This window comes from Oncorhynchus clarkii, chromosome 2 (genome assembly GCF_045791955.1).
Source record: "Oncorhynchus clarkii lewisi isolate Uvic-CL-2024 chromosome 2, UVic_Ocla_1.0, whole genome shotgun sequence".
Lineage (NCBI taxonomy): Eukaryota > Metazoa > Chordata > Actinopteri > Salmoniformes > Salmonidae > Oncorhynchus > Oncorhynchus clarkii.
The window spans coordinates 10,824,099-10,841,829 of NC_092148.1; the positions used below are offsets into that span (position 1 = coordinate 10,824,099).

General features: G+C 47.7%; 1 protein-coding gene and 1 pseudogene across 1 annotated transcript in view; one reads left to right on the top strand and one right to left on the bottom strand.

The window, feature by feature from the left end:
- Positions 1 to 17,731, bottom strand: part of LOC139421213 (uncharacterized) — a 1,124,809-nt gene that overhangs the window by 373,178 nt on the left and 733,900 nt on the right. The window lies entirely within an intron of this gene.
- Positions 23 to 16,036, top strand: LOC139419100 (nuclear pore membrane glycoprotein 210-like; annotated as a pseudogene).

Sequence of the window (17,731 nt, forward strand, 5' to 3'; positions counted from 1 at the left end):
CTGAATGCACTATATATACTGTATGTTGTGTAGGTTTGTGCGTTTCTCAGAGGCGGGCTACTCCCCGCCCCATCACATCCTGTCCCTGGAGGAAGCAGGTCAGAAAGGGGACAGTGTGTTGCTGGAGGGGGTCCGTAGTGGGGTGGTACGGGTCAGGGCCTCCCTCTCGCACCCAGACTACAAGTTAAGGAGGATGGAGGGATGGATGAAGGGATTGAGGCATGGGCTTCCGATGGATAAATACATTTATGGAAGCACCTGGAATGATGGATGATTGGATGGGGCAATAGATTATGGATGAAGATCGATGGATTAGTTTGTGTAAGAATAGTTTGTGCTGGTTTTTACCTGTCCCCTGTGTGTTACTTAGTGGGTAGAACCGGCCTCTGTGAGCCTGACCGTGACAGACAGACTCTACCTTAGCCCCTCCCATAATGCCTACCTGCTGCTAGGCTCCACCCTCTCCTTCAGAGTCTGGAAAAGCGTGCATGACACAGAAACGTGTGAGTCCCTAATATAGACAGTAGTGTAGTCTGTCAGGTCTTTACAGAGCCTTTAGGTGAGTCCCTAATGTAGACAGTAGTGTAGTCTGTCAGATCTTTACAGAGCCTTTAGGTGAGTCCCTAATGTAGACAGTAGTGTAGTCTGTCAGATCTAATGTAGACAGTAGTGTAGTCTGTCAGGTCTTTACAGAGCCTTTATGTGTGTCCCTAATGTAGACAGTAGTGTAGTCTGTCAGATCTTTACAGAGCCTTTAGGTGTGTCCCTAATGTAGACAGTAGTGTAGTCTGTCAGATCTTTACAGAGCCTTTAGGTGTGTCCCTAATGTAGACAGTAGTGTAGTTTGTCAGGTCTTTACAGAGCCTTTACGTGAGTCCCTAATATAGACAGTAGTGTAGTCTGTCAGGTCTTTACAGAGCCTTTAGGTGTGTCCCTAATGTAGACAGTAGTGTAGTCTGTCAGATCTTTACAGAGCCTTTAGGTGTGTCCCTAATGTAGACAGTAGTGTAGTCTGTCAGGTCTTTACAGAGCCTTTAGGTGTGTACCTAATGTAGACAGTAGTGTAGTCTGTCAGGTCTTTACAGAGCCTTTAGGTGTGTACCTAATGTAGACAGTAGTGTAGTCTGTCAGGTCTTTACAGAGCCTTTAGGTGTGTCCCTAATGTAGACAGTAGTGTAGTCTGTCAGATCTTTACAGAGCCTTTAGGTGTGTCCCTAATGTAGACAGTAGTGTAGTCTGTCAGATCTTTACAGAGCCTTTAGGTGTGTCCCTAATGTAGACAGTAGTGTAGTCTGTCAGGTCTTTACAGAGCCTTTAGGTGAGTCCCTAATGTAGACAGTAGTGTAGTCTGTCAGATCTTTACAGAGCCTTTAGGTGAGTCCCTAATGTAGAAAGTAGTGTAGTCTGTCAGATCTTTACAGAGCCTTTATGTGTGTCCCTAATGTAGACAGTAGTGTAGTCTGTCAGATCTTTACAGAGCCTTTATGTGTGTCCCTAATGTAGACAGTAGTGTAGTCTGTCAGGTCTTTACAGAGCCTTTAGGGAGCTTTATGGGTCTAGTTAGGGTCCCTTTGTGTTTTTCTAAGATCCAGAGGAAGAAGAATGAAGGAACATCAATGCTCAGACAAATATATTGGAGACAGAAAACATCAAGTGCTCAGTCTTCTTTGTACTTATTAGAGCTGTAGAGCAGCCGATGATGCACCTCAGTGTTCTCTTCTCTGTCTCCTATAGATGTGCTGCTGGGTGAGGGAGAGTATGAGTTGTCTGTAGAGAGAGACCCAAATAACGATGATGATGTCATCACTGTGGACCAGGACACAGGGACCGTCACCGCCCGAGGGCTAGGCCGCACCACGCTGTCCGTCACACACAAGTTATTCCTGTAGTTTAGCATTGATGTCGTCCTGTAAGGTGTGGTTTCTGGGGTTGTGGGTAGTGTAGTCCTACAGGTGTGGTTTTCCTCAGCATTCCCTGTACCCAGGCCTACCAGAAAACTCTGCTTCCCACCTGCCTCGCTGTTCTGTGTTTGTGGTGGAGCCAAATTACCTGAGTGAGTGAGCCCAGCTATCAACATGTCTGTTGTCGTACTATGGCAAGCCATGACTGTGTGTGTCTGCGTGTGTCTGCGTGTGTCTGTGTGTGTGTGTAGCGCTAGGTGTGGAGGAGGAGGACAGGTGGGTGTTGGAGAGTGGTCGTCAGTACCAGGTGACTGTACGAGTTCACGGCCTGGAGGGTCACACAGCACACCTGGCAATGGTAACGTTTCCATGACAACTATAAGAGTTACCCTCCCTTACACTAGACGTCTAAAGCCTACTCTATGTCAGGGACAGGAGGCTTAACTGAACACCTCTCTCTCCCCCTCCTCTCTAACCCCTCTCTCCCCCTCCTCTCTAACCCCTCTCTCCCCCTCCTCTCTAACCCCTCTCTCTCCCCCTCCTCTCTAACCCCTCTCTCTCCCCCTCCTCTCTAACCCCTCTCTCTCCCCCTCCTCTCTAACCCCTCTCTCTCTCCCCCTCCTCTCTAACCCCTCTCTCTCCCCCTCCTCTCTAACCCTCTCTCCCCCTCCTCTCTAACCCCTCTCTCCCCTCCTCTCTAACCCCTCTCTCCCCCTCCTCTCTAACCCCTCTCTCTCCCTCCTCTCTAACCCCTCTCTCCCCCTCCTCTCTAACCCCTCTCTCCCCCTCCTCTCTAACCCCTCTCTCTCCCCCTCCTCTCTAACCCCTCTCTCTCCCCCTCCTCTCTAACCCCTCTCTCTCCCCCTCCTCTCTAACCCCTCTCTCTCCCCTCCTCTCTAACCCCTCTCTCCCCCTCCTCTCTAACCCCTCTCTCTCCCCTCCTCTCTAACCCCTCTCTCCCCCTCCTCTCTAACCCCTCTCTCCCCCTCCTCTCTAACCCCTCTCTCTCCCCTCCTCTCTAACCCATCTCTCCCCCTCCTCTCTAACCCCGCTTTCCCACTCCTCTCTAACCCCTCTCTCTCCCCCTCCTCTCTAACCCCTCTCCCCTCCTCTCTAACCCCTCTCTCTCCCCCTCCTCTCTAACCCCTCTCTCTCTCGCCCCCTCCTCTCTAGCCCCTCTCTCTCTCCCCCTCCTCTCTAACCCCTCTCTCTCCCCCTCCTCTCTAACCCCTTTCTCTCCCCTCCTCTCTAACCCTTCTCTCTCTCTCACCTCTCTAACCCCTCTCTCTCCCCCTCCTCTCTAACTCCTCTCTCCCCCTCCTCTCTAACCCTCCTTTCTAACCCCTCTCTCCCCCTCCTCTCTAACCCCTCTCTCCCCCTCCTTTCTAACCCCTCTCTCTCCCCTCCTCTCTAACCCTTCTCTCTCTCTCCCTCCTCTCTAACCCCTCTCTCTCTCCCCCTCCTCTCTAACTCCTCTCTCCCCCTCCCCTCTAACCCTCCTTTCTAACCCCTTTCTCCCCCTCCTCTCTAACCCCTTTCTCTCCCCTCCTCTCTAACCCCTCTCTCCAACTCCTCTCTCTCCCCTCTCTCCCCCTCCTATCTAACCCTTCTCTAACCCCTCCTCTCTAAACCCTCTTTCCCCCTCCTCTCTAAACCCTCTCTCCCCCTCCTCTCTAACCCCTCCTCTCTAACCCCTCTCTCTCTCCCCCTCCTCTCTAACCCCTCTCTCTCCCCTCCTCTCTAACCCCTCTCTCCCCCTCCTCTCTCTCCCCTCTCTCCCCCTCCTATCTAACCCCTCTCTAACCCCTCCTCTCTAAACCCTCTCTCCCCCTCCTCTCTAAACCCTCTCTCCCCCTCCTCTCTAACCCCTCTCTCTCCCCCTCCTCTCTAACCTCTCTCTCCCCCTCCTCTCTAACCCCTCATCTCTAACCCCTCTCTCTCTCCCCCTCCTCTCTAACCCCTCTCTCTCTCCCCCTCCTCTCTAACCCCTCTCTCCCCCTCCTCTTTAACCCCTCTCTCCCTCTGGTAGAATGTGGTGATGACCGTGGACTTCTCTGATTGGCTGTTCTATGTCCTGGAGACTTCCTCTAACAGTTCCTACCATGTACTGGAAACACGAGGGGCTGGGCACACTACTATACGAGCTGCACTGTTCACTGTGCTCACTGAGGTACACACACACACCTCTGTCAAACGTCATGGCACCTTGGCATGGGTGATGACAATATCATTTCCATGGTTGTCTCTCTCTCCAGGATGGCCGAGCGTTGCCCCTGATACCACCAATCAGGGCAGAGCAAGAAGTTGAGATCTGCGAGCCCCTCACCCTGCAGCCCCGCCTCCTTGTGTTTCCCTGGCAACCTGAGGGACAGCTCTATCAGCACCACTTGCAGGTGTGTGTGTGTGAGAGAGTGACAGAAAGAGAGACGTGTGTTTGACTACTGTATATGTTTAAGTGTGTGTTTATCTGTACTCATTACATGGTCTTTATGTGTGTGTCCAGGTAGAGGGTGGCAGTGGTGCTGTGAGCTGGTCGGTGAGTGACAGTGATGTTGCCGTGGTGATAGTAAAAGGGGAAGTCATGGCGTTAAAGAGAAGGGGCCAAGTGGATATCCAGGCATCAGACGCACGCAACCCTCTACACACCGCTACTGGACAGGTGACACACACACACACACAGTCCGACTGAGAGAGTCAGACTCAGAGAGACAGTCAGACTGAGAGACAGACTCAGAGAGACAGTCAGACTGAGAGAGTCAGACTCAGAGAGAGACTGAGAGAGACAGTCCGACTGAGAGAGTCAGACTCAGAGAGACAGTCAGACTGAGAGACAGACTCAGAGAGACAGTCAGACTGAGAGAGTCAGACTCAGAGAGAGACTGAGAGAGACAGTCCGACTGAGAGAGTCAGACTCAGAGACATTCAGACTGAGAGAGTCAGACTCAGAGAGACAGTCAGACTGAGAGAGTCAGACTGAGAGAGACAGTCCGACTGAGAGAGTCAGACTCAGAGAGACAGTCAGACTGAGAGAGACAGTCCGACTGAGAGAGTCAGACTCAGAGAGACAGTAAGACTGAGACAGTCCGACTGAGAGAGACAGTAAGACTGAGACAGTCCGACTGAGAGAGTCAGACTCAGAGAGACAGTCAGACTGAGAGAGACAGTCCAACTGAGAGAGTCAGACTCAGAGAGACAGTAAGACTGAGAGAGTCAGACTCAGAGAGACAGTAAGACTGAGACAGTCCGACTGAGAGAGAGACTCAGAGAGACAGTCAGACTGAGAGAGACAGTCCAACTGAGAGAGACAGTCAGACTGAGAGAGAGACTCAGATAGACAGTCAGACTGAGAGAGACAGTCAGACTGAGAGAGAGACTCAGAGAGACAGTCAGACTGAGAGAGAGACTGAGAGAGACAGTCAGACTGAGAGAGAGACTCAGAGAGACAGTCAGACTGAGAGAGTCAGACTGAGAGAGACAGTCCGACTGAGAGAGTCAGACTCAGAGAGACAGTCAGACTGAGAGAGACAGTCCGACTGAGAGAGTCAGACTCAGAGAGACAGTAAGACTGAGACAGTCCGACTGAGAGAGACAGTAAGACTGAGACAGTCCGACTGAGAGAGTCAGACTCAGAGAGACAGTCAGACTGAGAGAGACAGTCCAACTGAGAGAGTCAGACTCAGAGAGACAGTAAGACTGAGAGAGTCAGACTCAGAGAGACAGTAAGACTGAGACAGTCCGACTGAGAGAGAGACTCAGAGAGACAGTCAGACTGAGAGAGACAGTCCAACTGAGAGAGACAGTCAGACTGAGAGAGAGACTCAGATAGACAGTCAGACTGAGAGAGACAGTCAGACTGAGAGAGAGACTCAGAGAGACAGTCAGACTGAGAGAGAGACTGAGAGAGACAGTCAGACTGAGAGAGAGACTCAGAGAGACAGTCAGACTGAGAGAGACAGTCCGACTGAGAGAGACAGTCAGACTGAGAGAGACAGTCAGACTGAGAGAGACAGTCAGACTGAGAGAGACAGTCAGACTGAGAGAGAGACTCAGAGAGACAGTCAGGCTGAGAGAGAGACTCAGAGAGACAGTCAGACTGAGAGAGAGACTGAGAGAGACAGTCAGACTGAGAGAGACAGTCAGACTGAGAGAGACAGTCAGACTGAGAGAGAGACTCAGAGAGACAGTCTGACTGAGAGACGGTGTATAATGGAATAATCTCCACTCCTGCTACCAACTCTAAAATGCAGTTCACTAGTTTTCAATCCAAATACATTTTTGTATGTTTGCTCCCCTGCGTGTGTGTGTGTGTGTGTGTGTGTGTGTGTGTGTGTGTGTGTGTGTGTGGGGGTTCTGTGGGTTCTGTGGGTCCAGGCTCAGGGTTCTTTAGAGGACTCCAGCTGGAAGCAGTGGGACCAGGCCACACCCTCATCACTATCACTGTGGAAATGGAACACTACACCATCACTTCCATGGCAACGCTGGCTCCCCACAGTCCCCTCAAGGTACACACAGAGACTGAGAGAGACTGAGACTGAGAGAGAGAGAGACTGGGGGGGTTTAATTGACTTATTTTCCCCAGGTTGGTTGAGTGACTGGGAAGAGAAGAGTGGTGCGCTTACAATGCAACACTGCCGGTTCATGTGTTGCGCTTACAATGCTACCTGTCTTATGTAGGTGCCACTATTGTGGCAGCATTTACCTTCTCTAGGCCTACTTGTTATTGACATTAGGGTTTTTATGTTCTCGTCAACACAATGCAGCACAGCAATCTCACCTCAGTGAGGCGCATTCATTCTATTCTAATTATTCAGTTATATGGCTCACTTTCCCATCAACTACAACCATGCCTGTTGCTTGTAGCCTACCATTTAAGCCAGGTGGACACTGCACAACTTTCAAAATCCTAACATCGCTGAGCCTCTATTATTAAACGACTGTCTATCCAGTCGGATAAACACTCCAAACAGCCTCTCCGAAGGCTCGGTGGTGTCCGCATGGTCTTAAAGCACACCAGGCCTCATTTTGTATCACATTCCAATGATAATACTGGCGTTGACAAAAATTCATTTTTTTCCCCAGTGAAAGTTGCGCCCCTGCCCCACATATACAATTATCTGTAAGGTCCCTCAGTCGAGTAGTGAATTTTAAGCACAGATTCAACCACAAAGACCAGAGAAGTTTTCCAATGCCTTGCAAAGAAGCACACCAATTGGTCAAAATAAAAAAGCAGACCCTGAATATCCCTGTGAGCATGGTGAAGATGTTAATTAGGTTTGGGATGGTGTATCAATAAACTCAGTCACTACAAAGATACAGGCGTCCTTCCTGACTCAGTTGCCGAAGAGGAAGGAAACCGCTCAGGGATTTCACCATGAGGCCAATGGTAACTGTAAAACAGTTACAGAGTTTAATGGCTGTGATATGAGAAAACTGAGGATGGCCAACAACATTGTAGTTACTCCAAAATACTAACCTAAATGACAGTGAGGAAGTCTGTACAGTTTGTTTTTAATATTCCAAAACATGCATCCTGTTTGCAATAAGGCAGTAAAGTATAACTGCAAAAAAATGTGGCAAAGAAATTAACTTTATGTCCTGAATACGAAGCGTTATGTTTTGGGCAAATCCAACACAACACATCACCACTCTTCATATTTTCAAGCATGGTGGTGGCTGCATCATGTTATGGGTATGCTTGTCATCGGCAAGGACTATGGAGTTTTTTATGATACAAATGAATGGAATAGAGCTAAGCACAGGCACAATTGGAGGAACACCTGATTCTGTCAGCTTTCCAACAGACAGTCAGCAAGACAATTACCTTAAACAAGGCCACTGGAGTTGCTTGAATGTTCCTGACAGTTTTGACTTAAATTGACTTGAAAATGGCTGTCTAGCAATGATCAACAACCAACTTGGCAGAGCTTGAATAATTTTTTTAATAATAATGTTGTACAATCCAGATGTGCAAAGCTCTTAGAGACTTACCCAGAAAGACTCACAGCTGCCAAAGGTTGTTCTAACATGTATTGATTCAGGAAGTTGATACTTTAAGTCGTTTTTTATTTTTCAGATTTTTGTTTTACCAACTATTATAGGTTTTTCTTCCACCTTGACATTACAGAATATTTTGTGTAGATCGTTGACAATTCAATAATTGTAATCCCACTTTGTAACACAAAATAATGTGGAAAAATTCAAACGGTGTGAATAGTGAAAGCACTGTACATCTCTATTCATACAGTATACCAGGTTTCTCTCTGTCTGTCATCTCTATAAATGTACATCTCTATTCATACAGTATACCAGGTTTCTCTCTGTCTGTCATCTCTATAAATGTACATCTCTATTCATACAGTATACCAGGTTTCTCTCTGTCTGTCATCTCTATAAATGTACATCTCTATTCATACAGTATACCAGGTTTCTCTCTGTCTGTCATCTCTATAAATGTACATCTCTATTCATACAGTATACCAGGTTTCTCTCTATCTGTCATCTCTATAAATGTACATCTCTATTCATACAGTATACCAGGTTTCTCTCTGTCTGTCATCTCTATAAATGTACATCTCTATTCATACAGTATACCAGGTTTCTCTCTGTCTGTCATCTCTATAAATGTACATCTCTATTCATACAGTATACCAGGTTTCTCTCTATCTGTCATCTCTATAAATGTACATCTCTATTCATACAGTATACCAGGTTTCTCTCTGTCTGTCATCTCTATAAATGTACATCTCTATTCATACAGTATACCAGGTTTCTCTCTGTCTGTCATCTCTATAAATGTACATCTCTATTCATACAGTATACCAGGTTTCTCTCTGTCTGTCATCTCTATAAATGTACATCTCTATTCATACAGTATACCAGGTTTCTCTCTGTCTGTCATCTCTATAAATGTACATCTCTATTCATACAGTATACCAGGTTTCTCTCTGTCTGTCATCTCTATAAATGTTACTCCTTGTCCCTCTGCTCATCCCTCTCTTCCCCCTCTCCAGACCCTGGTTTCAGAGGTGGTCTTGTTTTTGGGTGCGTCTTGCCTAGTCGTCTTCGAGGGGGGGCCACAGCCCTGGCCCCTGGTCCCTGCATGTTTCCATGGCGATCCCAAGGCTGAGGGGGAGAGGCGTGGAGGCTCTCAACCTATCAGAACCCAGGAGATCCCAGCAGCATGCCTACAGGGTCACCTGCCACACCCTGGGGGAACAGGGGGGGTTTAGATAAATGGAAGGAGTGTGTGTTTCAGAGGGGGAGAAAGGAGTGTGTATTTTCAGATGGAGGAAGGGAGGGAGGGACAGGGGTGTGTGTTTCAGAGGGGGAGACAGGAGTGTGTGTTTTCAGAGGGGGAGACAGGAGTGTGTGTTTTCAGAGGGGGAGACAGGAGTGTGTGTTTTCAGAGGGGGGGACAGGAGTGTGTGTTTTCAGAGGGGGAGACAGGAGTGTGTGTTTTCAGAGGGGGGGACAAGAGTGTGTGTTTTCAGAGGGGGAGACAGGAGTGTGTGTTTTCAGAGGGGGGGACAGGAGTGTGTGTTTTCAGAGGGGGGGACAGGAGTGTGTGTTTTCAGAGGGGGAGACAGGAGTGTGTGTTTTCAGAGGGGGGGACAGGAGTGTGTGTTTTCAGAGGGGGGACAGGAGTGTGTGTTTTCAGAGGGGGAGACAGGGGTGTGTGTTTTCAGATGAAGGGAGGGAGGGAGGGACAGTTGTGTATTTTAGTGTGATGTCTTTAGCTAATTGACAATACATGGACTTTATAGAGTTTATTGACTGACAGTAAAACATTCTTATTGAAGCTGACACCAATTTCTCAGACACAAATACAAGACAATATTCCATTTAAATGTAAGTATTTGCCTCTCTGAATCAACTGTGTGTGTCTTTGTGTGTGTGCAGTGGCTGGTGTACAGCAGTGGGAACTCCCCAGGTCCTCTGAACCAGGATCCCTCAGTAGAACGGAGCGAGAGTAGACTGCAGCGCCCTGGGTTCTCTCTCTCTCTCCCTCCTCCCCTCCTACTCCTCCTCTCCTGTCCCACCCGTGCCCTAAGCCCCACTATCCTGCCAGTCTGGTGAGTGTTTCTCTATCGCTCATTGTTTCTTTACCTCCCCTTTTCCCCACCTCTCTCTCTCTCTGACTCTCTCTCTCTCTCTCTCTGTCTCTCTCTCTCTGTCTCTCTTTCTCTCTCTTTCTCTCTCTGTCTCTCTCTCTCTCTCTCTCTCCTAGTTTATCTCTGTTTCCCTCAGACACATGCCTCGCTCCCTCTCTCCCTTCCTCCCTCCTTCTTACTCCAATTACTTGCAATGTGCCTGAGAAAAGTGATGGTGGTCTCCATAGCAACTCCTGTGTCTGTCTCCACAAAAACGTTTGTGTGAAAGGGGGATTTTTCACCAAGGAAAAGGACAGAGGAGCATACACACACACACACACACACACACACACACACACACACACACACACACACAAAGAAAACCTGTTGACTGCAATCAGGGCCTCCTTCACACAAATTGCCTGTGAAAATTGTAGATGAGAATGTGTGACTGATTTTATTTGAAATAGAACTAGAGTACGATATCCTTTCTGTTTATCCTTGTGGTTTAAGAGGATTTTTGTTGAAACCTAAAAGAGACTGGCCACCACTCAGGCTAGTAGCCATATTGTGCCCTCTCTCCACTGAGCAAACTAATAAACACACTTCTACTGCAATGTCTCTACTTCCTGTTGGGATGGGAATGACTAATCAGCCAGCACATACGCACACACACACACACACACACACACATGCACGCACACAGCACTCAGTCCTCTCTTTGTTTATCTTAATGACCCAAACAGATGTTTCACCAAGTAGCTCAGACCAAAACGCTCTTCTAGCATATGGTGTGTCTCCCTCTCCCACGCTCCGTCTGCCCCTCTCCCACTCTCCGTCTGCCTCTCTCCCACGCTCTGTCTGCCCCTCTCCCACGCTCCGTCTGCCTCTCTCCCACTCTCCGCCTGCCTCTCTCCCACGCTCCGTCTGCCTCTCTCCCACGCTCCGTCTGCCCCTCTCCCACGCTCCATCTGCCCCTCTCCCACGCTCCGTCTGCCCCTCTCCCACGCTCCGTCTGCCCCTCTCCCACGCTCCGTCTGCCCCTCTCCCACGCTCCGTCTGCCCCTCTCCCACGCGCCGTCTGCCCCTCTCCCACTCTCCATCTGCCCCTCTCCCACGCTCCGTCTGCCCCTCTCCCACGCTCCGTCTGCCCCTCTCCCACGCTCCGTCTGCCCCTCTCCCACTCTCCGTCTGCCTCTCTCCCACTCTCCATCTGCCCCTCTCCCACGCTCCGTCTGCCCCTCTCCCACGCTCCGTCTGCCCCTCTCCCACGCTCCGTCTGCCCCTCTCCCACTCTCCGTCTGCCTCTCTCCCACTCTCCATCTGCCCCTCTCCCCCTCTCCCACGCTCCGTCTGCCCCTCTCCCACGCTCCGTCTGCCCCTCTCCCACGCTCCATCTGCCCCTCTCCCACTCTCCGTCTGCCCCTCTCCCACGCTCCGTCTGCCCCTTTCCCACGCTCCGTCTGCCCCTCTCCCACACTCTGTCTGCCCCTCTCCCACGCTCCATCTGCCCCTCTCCCACGCTCCGTCTGCCCCTCTCCCACTCTCCGTCTGCATCTCTCCAATACTCTGTCTGCCTCCCTCCCACTCTCCGTCTGCACCTCTCCCGCGCTCCGTCTGCCTCTCTCCCGCGCTCAGTTTGCATCCCTCCCACACTCTGTCTGCGCCTCTCCCACGCTCCATCTGCCTCTCTCCCGCGTTCAGTTTGCATCCCTCCCACTCTCCGTCTGCCTCCCTCCCACTCTCCACCTGCATCTCTCTCACTCTCCACCTGCCACCCTCCCACTCTCCACCTGCCTTCCTCCCACTCTCCACCTGCATCTCTCTCACTCTCCACCTGCGTCTCACTCTCCGTCTGCCTCCCTCCCACTCTCCACCTGCATCTCTCTCACTCTCCACCTGCCTCCCTCCCACTCTCCACCTGCATCGCTCTCACTCTCCACCTGCATCTCTCTCACTCTCCGTCTGCCTCCCTCCCTCCCACTCTCCACCTGCATCTCTCTCACTCTCCGTCTGCATCTCTCCTTATCTAACAACACTTTACCCATCACTCTGTTCATGTTTGCATTGTGTCTATGTTTACTTTTAGGACGTAAATGGAATTTGTTTGGGCCAGTCATATTATAGGAAACCTCGTCCCCGTAACGTCATCCTGTCTCCTCTTATCTCCCTCCCTTTATAACTACTCTGACACATTGCAAATGCCACTGTGAATAACCTCCTATCAGATTTGATGCATGACTTTCCACTATCTCTCTCTTTTCTCTCTTTTCTCTCTCTCTCTCTCTCTCTCTCTCTGTCTCCCTCTTTCTGTCTCTCTCTCTCTCTCTCTTATCTCTCTCTCTCTGTCTCTCTATCTCTCTCTCTCTTTAACTCTCTCTCTACCTCTCTCTCTCTCTCTTATACAGTGCCTTGCGAAAGTATTCGGCCCCCTTGAACTTTGCAACCTTTTGCCACATTTCAGGCTTCAAACATAAAGATATAAAACTGTATTTTTTTGTGAAGAATCAACAACAAGTGGGACACAATCATGAAGTGGAACGACATTTATTGGATATTTCAAACTTTTTTAACAAATCAAAAACTGAAAAATTGGGCGTGCAAAATTATTCAGCCCCCTTAAGTTAATACTTTGTAGCGCCACCTTTTGCTGCGATAACAGCTGTAAGTCGCTTGGGGTATGTCTCTATCAGTTTTGCACATCGAGCTCAGTGAGGTTGGATGGAGAGCATTTGTGAACAGCAGTTTTCAGTTCTTTCCACAGATTCTCGATTGGATTCAGGTCTGGACTTTGACTTGGCCATTCTAACACCTGGATATGTTTATTTTTGAACCATTCCATTGTAGATTTTGCTTTATGTTTTGGATCATTGTCTTGTTGGAAGACAAATCTCCGTCCCAGTCTCAGGTCTTTTGCAGACTCCATCAGGTTTTCTTCCAGAATGGTCCTGTATTTGGCTCCATCCATCTTCCCATCAATTTTAACCATCTTCCCTGTCCCTGCTGAAGAAAAGCAGGCCCAAACCATGATGCTGCCACCACCATGTTTGACAGTGGGGATGGAGTGTTCAGGGTGATGAGCTGTGTTGCTTTTACGCCAAACATAACGTTTTGCATTGTTGCCAAAAAGTTCCATTTTGGTTTCATCTGACCAGAGCACCTTCTTCCACATGTTTGGTGTGTCTCCCAGGTGGCTTGTGGCAAACTTTAAACAACACTTTTTATGGATATCTTTAAGAAATGGCTTTCTTCTTGCCACTCTTCCATAAAGGCCAGATTGTTGTCCTATGAAAATGTCAAATTGGCTTTTTACCAAATTACCGTACAACAGACCATGTATTCACCCTGCACACCCTAATTGACAACCAAACAAACCAAAACAAAGGCAAAGTCTTCTCATGCTTTGTTGATTTCAAAAAAGCCTTCAACTCAATTTGGCATGAGGGTCTGCTATACAAATGGATGGAAAGTGGTGTTGGGGGTAAAACATACGACATTATAAAATCCATGTACACAAACAACAAGTTTGCTGTACCCCGGTAGATATTGGGGTCAAATTTGTCTCCACTTTGTCTCCACTTTTTTTTTCTCTCTCTCTCATATCTCTCTCTCTCTCATATCTCTCTCTCTCATATCGCTCACTCTCTCATATCTCTCTCTCTCTCATATATCTCTCTCTCATATCGCTCTCTCTCATATCTCTCTCTCTCTCTTATATATATCTCTCTCTCATATCTCTCTCTCTCATATCGCTCTCTCTCATATCGCTCTCTCTCTTATATCTCTATCATATCTCTCTCTCAAATCTCGCTCTCTCTCATATCTCTCTCATATCTCTCTCTCGTATCTCTCTCTCTCATATCGCTTTCTCTCATATCGCTCTCTCTCATATCTTTCTCTCTCTATCATATCTCTCTCATATCGCTCTCTCTCTCATATCTCTCTCATATATCTCTCTCTCTCATATCTCTATCTCTATCATTTCTCTATCTCTCTCATATCTCTATCTCTATCATATCTCTCTCTCTCATATCTCTCTCTCTCATATCTCTCTCTCTCTCTCTCATATCTCTCTCTCTCATCTCTCTCTCACATCTCTCTTTCTATCATATCTGTATCTCTATCATATCTCTCTCTCATCTCTCTGTCTCTCTCATATCTCTCTCTCTCTAGGAGAACCTGACATTGGTTTAGGGTTCAGGACACTTCTTGGTTCGTCTTCAGGACAGAGAGCTGGCCAACATCACTTACCTGGAGAACAGCAATGTTGTACAGGTGACAACACACACAAACTCACCATTAACACACACACAAACTCACCATTTTTAACACACACACACACACACACACACACACACACACACACACACACACCACACACACACACACACACACACACACACACACACACACACACACACACACACACACACACACACACACACACACACACACACACACACACACACACACACACACACACACACACACACACACACACACACACTCACTCACACACCATTAAAACACATACACTGCCCATAGCCAAGGAGTTCTGACTACGGTCCACAGAGTGCTGCTAAATCAGGCTTGTGATGTCTCTTAGGTGTCTCCCCTGCGGCCCGGCCTCTCCTCCACCCTGGCCAATGACCTGTGTTTGACCTCTGCTGACCCCGCCGTGACCTCCATCTCCTTCTCTGACTTCCAGATAGACTCTGTTGACATTGTGAGTGTCCTCTCATTCTGTTGGATTATAAGACACGACATTTGGTATGTGTGTGTGTGTGTGTGTGTGTGTGTGTGTGTGTGTGTGTGTGTGTGTGTGTGTGTGTGTGTATGTGTATGTGTATGTGTATGTGTATGTGTATGTGTATGTGTGTGTGTGTGTGTGTGTGTGTGTGTCAGGTGGAGGTGGACCACAGTGCTCTGGTTCGTGTGTGTGTTCTAGACTCTAACAGGCAACCGTTCCTACATCGTTACCTTCCTCTGATGCACCTCAAACTGACCCCCTCCTCACCCATCCTCACTGTGGAGTGAGTACCCGTGTGTGTGTGTACATTCTGCCTGTTATGTCCACATTCCTAAGAAACATTTCACTGGATAGAGATGTGTGAAATATTTAGTCAACCTGGTACATAAACGTGTGTGTGAGTAGGCCTGCAGGGCCGTTGGACAGCGTCTCCGTAGGTTACCGTGTGTCAGGTCAGACAGTGGGAGTGGTCAGTCTTCACCTGTCTGCAGTGGACAGCAGTGGGAGTGTCCGGACCTCCTCTCACAAACAGCTACAGGTAGACAACCATTCATAACCCAGAGAGCAATGCACACAACACAACATAAAACTATATAAGAAACTGGGTGTTTGGAGCCCTGAATGCTGATTGGCTGCCAGCTGTGTATACCACGGGTATGACAAAACATGTATTATTGCTGCTCTAATTACGTTGGTGACCAGTTTATAATAGCAATAAGGCACCTTGGGGGTTTGTGGTATATGGCCAATATACCACAGCTAAGGGCTGTGACCAGGCACTCTGCGATACGTCGTGCCTAAGAACAGCCCTTAGCCGTGGTAAATTGGCCATATACCACGCCCCCTCGGGCCTTATTGCTTAATTATACAGTCTATACAGTGCTGATGTACTGTCACAACACACCATAAAACTATAGTATACAGTCTGTATACAGTCCTGATGTACTGTCACAACACACCATAAAACTATAGTATACAGTCTATACAGTCCTGATGTACTGTCACAACACACCATAAAACTATAGTATACAGTCTATACAGTCCTGATGTACTGTCACAACACACCATAAAACGATAGTATACAGTCTGTATACAGTCCTGATGTACTGTCACAACACACCATAAAACTATAGTATACAGTCTATACAGTCCTGATGTACTGTCACAACACACCATAAAACTATAGTATACAGTCTATACAGTCCTGATGTACTGTACATTGTTTTCATATGCAGGTCTACCCCAGATTCACCCTGCAGCCACGAAGTCTGGCACTGACACTGGGCAGCTTCTAAAATGATGGTTCAGGAGGAGCTCCTGGTGGGTTTCTGTTCACGCTGACACATTTCTGTTTGCTCTAACTCTAGGTTTCTGTTAACTCCGACTCTAGGTTTCTGTTAACTCTGACTCTAGGTTTCTGTTAACTCTGACTCTAGGTTTCTGTTACCTCTGACTCTAGGTTTCTGTTAACTCTGACTCTAGGTTTCTGTTACCTCTGACTCTAGGTTTCTGTTAACTCTGACTCTAGGTTTCTGTTAACTCTGACTCTAGGTTTCTGTTAACTCTGACTCTAGGTTTCTGTTAACTCTGACTCTAGGTTTCTGAAGCTCTGACTCTAGGTTTCTGTTAACTCTGACTCTAGGTTTCTGTTAACTCTGACTCTATGTTTCTGTTAACTCTGACTCTAGGTTTCTGTTAACTCTGACTCTAGGTTTCTGTTAACTTTGACTCTAGGTTTCTGTTAACTCTGACTCTAGGTTTCTGTTAACTTTGACTCTAGGTTTCTGTTAACTCTGACTCTAGGTTTCTGAAGCTCTGTCTCTAGGTTTCTGTTAGCTCTGACTCTAGGATTCTGAAGCTCTGTCTCTAGGTTTCTGTTAGCTCTGACTCTAGGTTTCTGAAGCTCTGTCTCTAGGTTTCTGTTAACTCTGACTCTAGGTTTCTGAAGCTCTGACTCTAGGTTTCTGTTAGCTCTGACTCTATGTTTCTGTTAACTCCGACTCTAGGTTTCTGTTAACTCTGACTCTAGGTTTCTGTTAACTGACTCTAGGTTTCTGTTAACTCTGACTCTAGGTTTCTGTTAACTCTGACTCTAGGTTTCTGTTAACTCTGACTCTAGGTTTCTGTTAACTCTGACTCTAGGTTTCTGTTAGCTCTGACTCTAGGTTTCTGTTAACTCTGACTCTAGGTTTCTGTTAACTCTGACTCTAGGTTTCTGTTAACTCTGACTCTAGGTTTCTTTTAACTCTGACTCTAGGTTTCTGTTAACTCCGATTCTAGGTGTCTGTTAACTCCGACTCTAGGTTTCTGTTAACTCCGACTCTAGGTTTCTGTTAACTCTGACTCTAGGTTTCTGTTAACTCTGACTCTAGGTTTCTGTTAACTCTGACTCTAGGTTTCTGTTAACTCTGACTCTAGGTTTCTGTTAACTCTGACTCTAGGTTTCTGTTAACTCTGACTCTGGGTTTCTGTTAACTCTGACTCTAGGTTTCTGAAGCTCTGACTCTAGGTTTCTGTTAACTCTGACTCTAGGTTTCTGTTAACTCTGACTCTATGTTTCTGTTAACTCTGACTCTAGGTTTCTGTTAACTCTGACTCTAGGTTTCTGTTAACTTTGACTCTAGGTTTCTGTTAACTCTGACTCTAGGTTTCTGTTAACTTTGACTCTAGGTTTCTGTTAACTCTGACTCTAGGTTTCTGAAGCTCTGTCTCTAGGTTTCTGTTAGCTCTGACTCTAGGATTCTGAAGCTCTGTCTCTAGGTTTCTGTTAGCTCTGACTCTAGGTTTCTGAAGCTCTGTCTCTAGGTTTCTGTTAACTCTGACTCTAGGTTTCTGAAGCTCTGACTCTAGGTTTCTGTTAGCTCTGACTCTATGTTTCTGTTAACTCCGACTCTAGGTTTCTGTTAACTCTGACTCTAGGTTTCTGTTAACTCTGACTCTAGGTTTCTGTTAACTCTGACTCTAGGTTTCTGTTAACTCTGACTCTAGGT